The sequence below is a fragment of the Chironomus tepperi genome, unplaced genomic scaffold (genome assembly GCF_022539635.2).
Source record: "Chironomus tepperi strain 1889 unplaced genomic scaffold, CSIRO-AGI_Ctep_v1 contig_188, whole genome shotgun sequence".
Lineage (NCBI taxonomy): Eukaryota > Metazoa > Arthropoda > Insecta > Diptera > Chironomidae > Chironomus > Chironomus tepperi.
The window spans coordinates 167482-175765 of record NW_027226310.1 but is presented as its reverse complement, the minus strand read 5'-3'; positions in this window follow the sequence as shown (position 1 = coordinate 175765).

Sequence of the window (8284 nt, the reverse complement as noted above, 5' to 3'; positions counted from 1 at the left end):
TTGGAGTCCTGCCAACTTTGCTCTAAGTAGTGAAATATTGCAAATAACGTATAGCTCTATATCAGACTTGTCAAAACTTAGTGCGGCGGTACACTAGTTTGTCATAAAACAAGCTCAGATGTACCACAAGTTCACTACAACCAAAATGTTGTAGGTTAAAAAAGTTTAGATAAAAGCTCTAAAACAGTGGTGGGCAACCTGTGTGCCGCGGTGTCAAATTTTTTGCAAATGTCATGATTCGTATGTCATGAGCAGTTTCGGTCGGGTTTAACTACCAATGTGTACTGCGATAAATAAAATGTTTTCCACCACTGCCCTAAAATGATAAAAACTTCCATTACCATAGTGTACTTCCACTTCCAAAAACTCAAAACTTATTTCCTTCTAGAAATCACAAAAAATAATCTAAAAGAATTCCCCAAAAAAAAGACTCACCCATTGGGTTTTATTGTCGTATTCACAAATAAAAGCTACCTTATCTGTGTATTAATACAGTCACTAAAGTATGTTGATAAGTGTGGCTCAGTTCTATGTGATTCAGTGTCGAACAAGCAATCAATTTTAAAATTCAGTGTGGGAATTTTTGTTTATTTTTATTTATTTTGGTGAAATGTCAGAGATATTTGCCGCAATTATTGTATTTTTTGTGTTTTTCATTATATTCTGTTCCTGCACTCTATGCGTGTGGTCATTTGTCAATATTGTTGTGTCAATTAAGAAGAGCCTGAGAAGGCCAAATGGTAAATTTAATTGAATTTCTAGAATTCTGCCTGATTATGGCTGAGATAAACAGTGTTATCAGTAATTATTGCAATAATTAGGTTTTTTCTGTGCTGGATCTTGATAAAAAATGATTTGTGAATTTAATTAATTACTTAATTACTGTGAACCACGTGGATGAAGTCAAAGTCTGAATCTTTTGATGATTTTGTATTAGACTTTTATGCTTTTAATGACAATTACTTCCTTTATTCCAGAACTAAATCGTCCAACGAACGTCGATGAAGGGTCAACAGTCATTAACATGAATCAAGAAAATACTCGCAATCAGTACGCAACACAAATATCACTTCCACCAAGTTATGAGCTGCTTACGCCACCGCCAAAATATGAAGAATTTTTTAAAAGTTAAATGAATTTTTGTGGATTTAGATTTTAATTAATGTGAAGTGATTCAAGTGCTTTAGAGTTAAAAATATAGGAATTAATTAATTAAAATTGGATACATTAGCCCTGATCGAGAAGGAGATTGATTTTGGTAGAAGCTTCTAGAATAGCAAAAGTCTGTTTATTGATACAAAAATCCGGCAAATGGGCAGCGTGACACAAATTGTGACCAGACACGTTGCAATGATATACTCTGGGTCATGCAGCATGCAGAGTTGTGAAAAAAAAAGATAAACATCCATTGGGACAAAAACTGTCATCACGACAAAATCTATATTCATGGCACCTAGTCAGAATCACGTCGGCCTAAAGATGGATTTTGGATACCATTACAGAATCATGCCAGCCTAATGCTGAATTTAAGTTCGATTATCTGCATGACAAGGCCTAACATGGTGCCATACCAGAATCATGCTTGGTAAAAGCCAGTTTTTGGATCGGATAACTGTATGACTTGATCAGACTTTGTGCTCTGTCAGATCACGCTAGTCTAATGCCGTATTCTTGAATTTGTAACCAATTTATGCTACTCGGGCTTGCTTGAGCAATTATCAATCTCAGATCTAGATTTTTATTGATTAGGGTATCTCAAATAACTGTGAAAGTTAATTTAATGTACTCAAAACAGTGGTGTAAACCTGGGTATAGACAGAAATTGAGAAGGTAGATTCGTAAGGAACTTAAAAATTTTAAAAATTTTTTTGGGATTTTTGTGTCGAAATTGAAGAATTTTATCCAAAAAGAAGAAGGGGAAGCTTAAAGCGCTTCCGACCATAAGATAGTTTTTGTATTAGTATGCAAACTATGAAAACAGAGATAGCTGTTAGGATATCATCAGCCTATTAGTAGGGAACAACTGAGCGCAATGATAAGCTAATTCATCAACTGTTACATGAACGATGGATAAGAAGACTTTCCTGAGTAATGAAATGCTGATATGTGCCTATTAAAAACTAAACCTTCGGTCGACAATGAGTTAAATGAACGTTCTGAAATCTAATGACATTTAGTGACAGTCCAGCTGATGATGTTTTGATTATTATATTTTTTCTTAAAATTGATCTGTTGCATTTATTTAAATTTATTTACATTTATGTAAGTTATAGCTATAAGGATATCATTTTTGTTACCAAAAAGAAGAATAAACTACATTGTATGATAAAGCTTATGTTTACATTTGTATACTTACTCTTTTTTTTCGGAACTAGAGCAAAAAATTAACGAGAGCAAATTTCAAGAGAATAATTGAGCGAGAGATTTTGAGTACTTACTCAGTTACTCATCAAAAATGAGAATTTATTGCATTACTCAGCAATAAAATGTGATGTGACGTGTTTCATTGACCATGTGAAATATTATTGTGACGGAAACCCATGACATCATCAGTCATATTTATAAACAAATGAACAAAACGTGCATATTCAAGTGTACGTCGAGTTGTCACTATGAGAATGAAGCATGCATGTTGTTACATTCAATAATACGAATATTTTACTACTTTTTACGTAAATTCTTTAGAAAATTGATAACGAGGTGTTTAATGATCAATTTTAAGAACATTAAAAAAATAAATAAAACCAATCCGGCCTCAGTCAGAGCGAAGACGGTCTGAAGCCATATTTTCGGTCATTTCTAGGTTCTGCCATTAGCAATACTTTTGAAAAGGCAACAAAATTTTTTCTACGATACAGTTTACCTGTCTTACTCTATACTAAATACATCTAAATTCGAGTGACATAAAATAGACAAAGACAGTAATTATTAACTGTCAAGAATGGGACTCAGCTCAACTTGACTTTAACTTGATCACTATAATTCATCGAATCTGGCCTGAGGTTAGAGTCAAATTGGCCTGTTACTGGATTTTTGACCATTTCTAAGATGTGTTTTCCAGAAAAGCGGTTGAATAATTTCAAAATGTCAATTTGTCTCAGAAGGACATGTTCTAAATTAACAGGTTCATCCCCCTCACCCCTACTCCCTATAAGCTCTCAATTTGTTTTGATTCACAGGATTTTTAATTTGAAGCTTTAAAGATTCTAGCTGCTACATCATACAAAAATGAAGATGACGTACAAGTTCATTCTCGGAATAAGGAAGCCGGCACATTTTGTTTTCACACAATAAATTTATCGTGAAATGTTTTTCATAATTATAAATTAAAAACATAAGGAATCAGATTTTCAATGGCACAAAATTTTCTACAGCTAATGAGATTCAGTGTAGATCAGCATTTTGAGCTAATAAGTACTAACGAGAGCTCATTTATAATTAATTTAAAAAATGACTGATAATTCCTTTATTTTGATTTTGTTAATAGCTATTTTGCCTATTGTTGCATTTGCTACAGCAGTGTATTTCTGTATAAGCTTAATTGAATGCTGTTTGAGGAAAAAAGAGAGAAATCAGACTGCGAATGGTAAGTGTTAAATCATTAATCCAGTGTGGGTAACCTATTATTGTGACCGGAAACCCAGTGACCATACTTCATCAAAGTCCATCTATTTTATATAACAAATCAGGTTTCTGCTTCTCCTTTGCTAAAATGTTTCCCGATATCCCGGTCAAGTGTACGTCGAGTTGTCACTATGAGAATGAAGCATGCCCAATGTCAATGTTCAAGTGTATTCAATAATACTGAACTATTTTACTTTCAATTTTTACGTAAATTCTTTAGTGCCCAATATCATGATAATTCACAACACGGATGAACCCAATAACTTCCAATGCAGTCAGATTTAAATGGACAATATTAATTATTTCCAATATTTGAACTTAAGACTGGAGCTTACATACGTTAATGCCACCACCGAAATCTGAGGCACTAGAGTCACACTGGCCTGGTGTCGGATTTTCAACCATTTCTACACCAAGTGCAATCTATCTCAGAAGTACATGTTCTAAACTAGCAGGGTCATCCCCCTTACCCCTACTCCCTACAGGGTCCAATCTCTCAATTTGCTTTGATTCACAGGATTTTTAATTTCAAGCTTTATATTCCCTTCTAGCTGCTACACTATACATAATGAAAATGACGTAAAATTTCATTCTCGGAATTAAAATATAATTTTAATACAATAAGGAAGCCGGCACATTTTGTTTTCACACAATAAATTTATCGTGAAATGTTTTTCATAATTATAAATTAAAAACATAAGGAATCAGATTTTCAATGGCACAAAATTTTCTACAGCTAATGAGATTCAGTGTAGATCAGCATTTTGAGCTAATAAGTACTAACGAGAGCTCATTTATAATTAATTTAAACAATGACTGATAATTCCTTTATTTTGATTTTGTTAATAGCTATTCTGCCTATTGTTGCATTTGCTACAGCAGTGTATTTCTGTATAAGCTTAATTGAGTGTTTTTTAAGGAGGAAAGAGAGAAATCAGACTGGAAATGGTAAGTCTTAATATGTAATCCAGTGGTGGGTATCCTGAGTGATGCGGCACACTAGTGTGCTGCCCTAAAAATGTCGAAAATGTTATGAACCGTGATTTGTGTGTGGTTTCAGTTGAGGCTTATCACCAAGATGTGCCGACACAAAAGTTGTCCACCACTGATCTAATCTTTGAATCGTATAAGTTTCTGCTCGTGCATTGCTTCATATATTCCTAACATCACCCAATTTCGATTATCAAGTGTATTACAATTTCTTCTGCCAACCATCCTTAACTTTCATTTAATTTCCTTCTTCTAGTGCCCCAATATCATGAAATATTTACAACACATATGAGCCCCTCAACTCCCAACAGTAGATTTTCATGCGGACAATCGAAATACACGAATAATTTTGAAATCAACCCTCCAGCTTACGACACTTTAATGCCACCACCGAAATATGAAACACTAGAGATAAATGTGGATGTAAATTCATGATAATGCAGTGTTGCTCAAACTTTTTTGCGCTTTACAAGTTAACCACAACCGAAATCGCACACGGCATGCAGTTCATGGAATTTCAATAAAATTTAGACAGCTGTGCAAATTACTATACGGCCGTGACACACAGTTTGGACAACACTGTTCTAATGTGACAGATTAGGATTGTGATGATGAAATTACTTGAGTATTAAGCTTTGTTAAATATAAAAATAAAATTCTTAATACATTTATAAGAATTTGAAGTTTTGTATTATATCTCCACAAACGACATTGTCCGTATGGTTCAGTTTTGTCTAAATTGAGTATCGCAGCGCAGCACACTCAAGCTAAATTTTTTAAAAAAAGCCACAACTCAAAAAAGTTTTGCCAGGTCTGGAAAATTAAAGAAAATCAGTAATTCTGAAATTTTCAAAGGAGTCACTAAAGAAACGGGGGAGTTTGTCCAGTTAAAGATTTAAAGGTCCTCTGAAGCAGAGTTGGCAAGACTTCAAAACAAAAGCGGAGTTCGGACTCCCCTAAAATTCGGACTCCAAAAGTCCAAACTTTTTGAAAATTTTCAAAACTTTTTAAAATTTTTTTTAATTTTTTTAAAATTTTTTTAATTTATTTTTAAATTTTTTTAAATTTTTTAGAGTTTTTTGAGACTTTTTTGAAGTCCGGACTCCCAAAATCCGGACTTTTAGGACTTTTGGAGTCCGGACTCTCAAAGTCCTGCCAACTCTGCTCTGAAGAATGAGTAAAAATTGTCAATAAATCACCCATAGTGATTAAACTAAGGAATGTAAATCTTTCACGTCTCTAGATCACTTACTTACTGACTCATATTCACTTCCTCCAAATTCAAGGGTGTAGGACATTTGCCCACTGACACTTGCCCACTGGTACATTAGCCCACTGACATTTTCCCACTGGTACATATGCCCACTAGTACAAATGCCCACTGGTTCATAAGTCCACTGGTACAAAAACCCACTGATGCATATGCCCACTGGTACATATGCCCACCGGTACATATGCCCACCAGTACAAATGCCCACTGGTACATTAGCCCACTGGTTCATATGCCCACTAGTCAAAAAAAAATTGAAAAAATATTTTTTTAATATTTTTTTTTTTTGGTTTAGATACCTTTAATATAATTTTTTCTTTTAAATATCACATGATTTTAAAGATGATTGGATACTGTATGCCAATTCTCAATGCATAAATCTATACTTTCTTAATCATCAGCTTCTTCCCATGAGTTTTTGGCTTTTCTCTGGCTGAAGTTTCTATTTGTACTAGAAAAAGTGTCCTATTTTAAGGTTGACGTAATTGACACAAACATATAACCTTAGTTAGACAACTAGTTTCCATCTGACATTCGGGAGCCAGTGAACTTTTTCTGTTAAACAATGGAGTACGTCGTTAAGCAGTTGTTGGTAGAATAGGTATGGTGAAAATTTTGGTATCGTAATTTGGAGCCAATGTCTGTTTTCTTCAAAAGGCATTTTATTTATAAAGAAAGCATATCATAGAGATTTGTCTTCTTGAAGATAAATAAAATGCAGACTGTTTCTGCGTGTAGGTGAATATTATGAAGAAAGAAACTACTGATAAAGAACCTATTTGCTACTTAAGGCAAAAATCTATCAAAGACATTACTTATTGATAGGCAAATAAAATCTAATGTAGATTTTCCTTGGCATAGCCATACCTATTATAAGCAAAGGCAAAAACTATTGCCTTTCGCTAGGCAAGCCTACAAGAAGGCAAATTTGTTAAGTAATGCCTAGAAAATGTCAAAAGCTACCATGATACAGCTAGACACATTTACACAGGCACCTATCTGATAGCTCTAGATTTATGTATTGAAAATTTGCACACAGTATCCAGTCATCTAGAAAATCATGCGATCTTAAAAATCATGTGATATTTAAAAAAATATATAAAATAAAAATATCTAAACCAAAAAAATATTTTTTCAATTTTTTTTGACTAGTGGGCATATGAACCAGTGGGCTAATGTACCAGTGGGCATTTGTACTGGTGGGCAAATGTACCGGTGGGCATATGTACCAGTGGGCTTATGTACCAGTGGGCATATGAACCAGTGGGCATATGTACCGGTGGGCATATGTACCAGTGGGCAAATGTACCGGTGGGCATATGTACCAGTGGGCAAATGTACCGGTGGGCATATGCATCAGTGGGTATATGTACCGGTGGGCTTATGTACTAGTGGGCTTTTGTACCAGTGGGCTTATGTACCAGTGGGCATATGTACCAGTGGGCATATGTACCGGTGGGAAAATGTCAGTGGGCTAATGAACAGTGGGCAAATGCACAGTGGGATTTTGTCGGTAACCCAAATTCAAGCATGATTACAGTCAATTTAAATTCCCAATTTGAATTCGTACGTCATATACGTGATGTAATATATGTAATTTTTAATAGAAAATGTGCCCTTATGATGTCTTAATTTTGATATACGTAAATCAGTAAGGGCCATATTCAGGAGATAGAGGTAAGTGGGTGTTAGGTGGTCAAACTCACTTCTTGACATTAAATTTCTCAATTTATTAGGAGTTTTTATGATAATATGACACAAAGTCTTGTTATTTTTGAGCCACTAAACCCTTTTACCCCATCCCCTCCTACTAGCTATACTCCTGGATTTAAATCCTTTAAATCCTTTAAATTCTTTAAATCCTTTTTCACTCGAGCAGCATAATTAAATTTGTTAAATAATTTTCAAATATTCGCTTGACATCATTGATGAACATGAATCGCGCCATAGTTAATATAGACTGTATTATATTGGCAAGTGTCTCAATAACTTGATGTTTGTCAAAGTGTAAAGAACAGTCTCTAAAAAATGGTTACGATCACAGTGGATATACAATTATTATTAATATTTTTTGCAGCTATTTTATTTTGCTTCTATTGCTGCAAATGTATCTGTGCAGATTTGACAGATGAAAATACACCAACAAACACCACAAATCAAGAAAATCCAACACGTAAGAATTATTTTAATTCAAAAAAAAAGCAGCTCTAAATTTTTAAAATTTTTACAGCTGGAGTAAGACGTGAAGTTTATGTGATTTGTGTCGATGAAACCGGAAGAACCCAAAATACTCAACAAGTTAATCCAACTCAGCTAGCTAATCAAGCACAGCAAGCTAATCAAAGAACAAATGAAATTCCAGTAGAATATATAAATATAAGGCCACAAGAAACGAGTGGA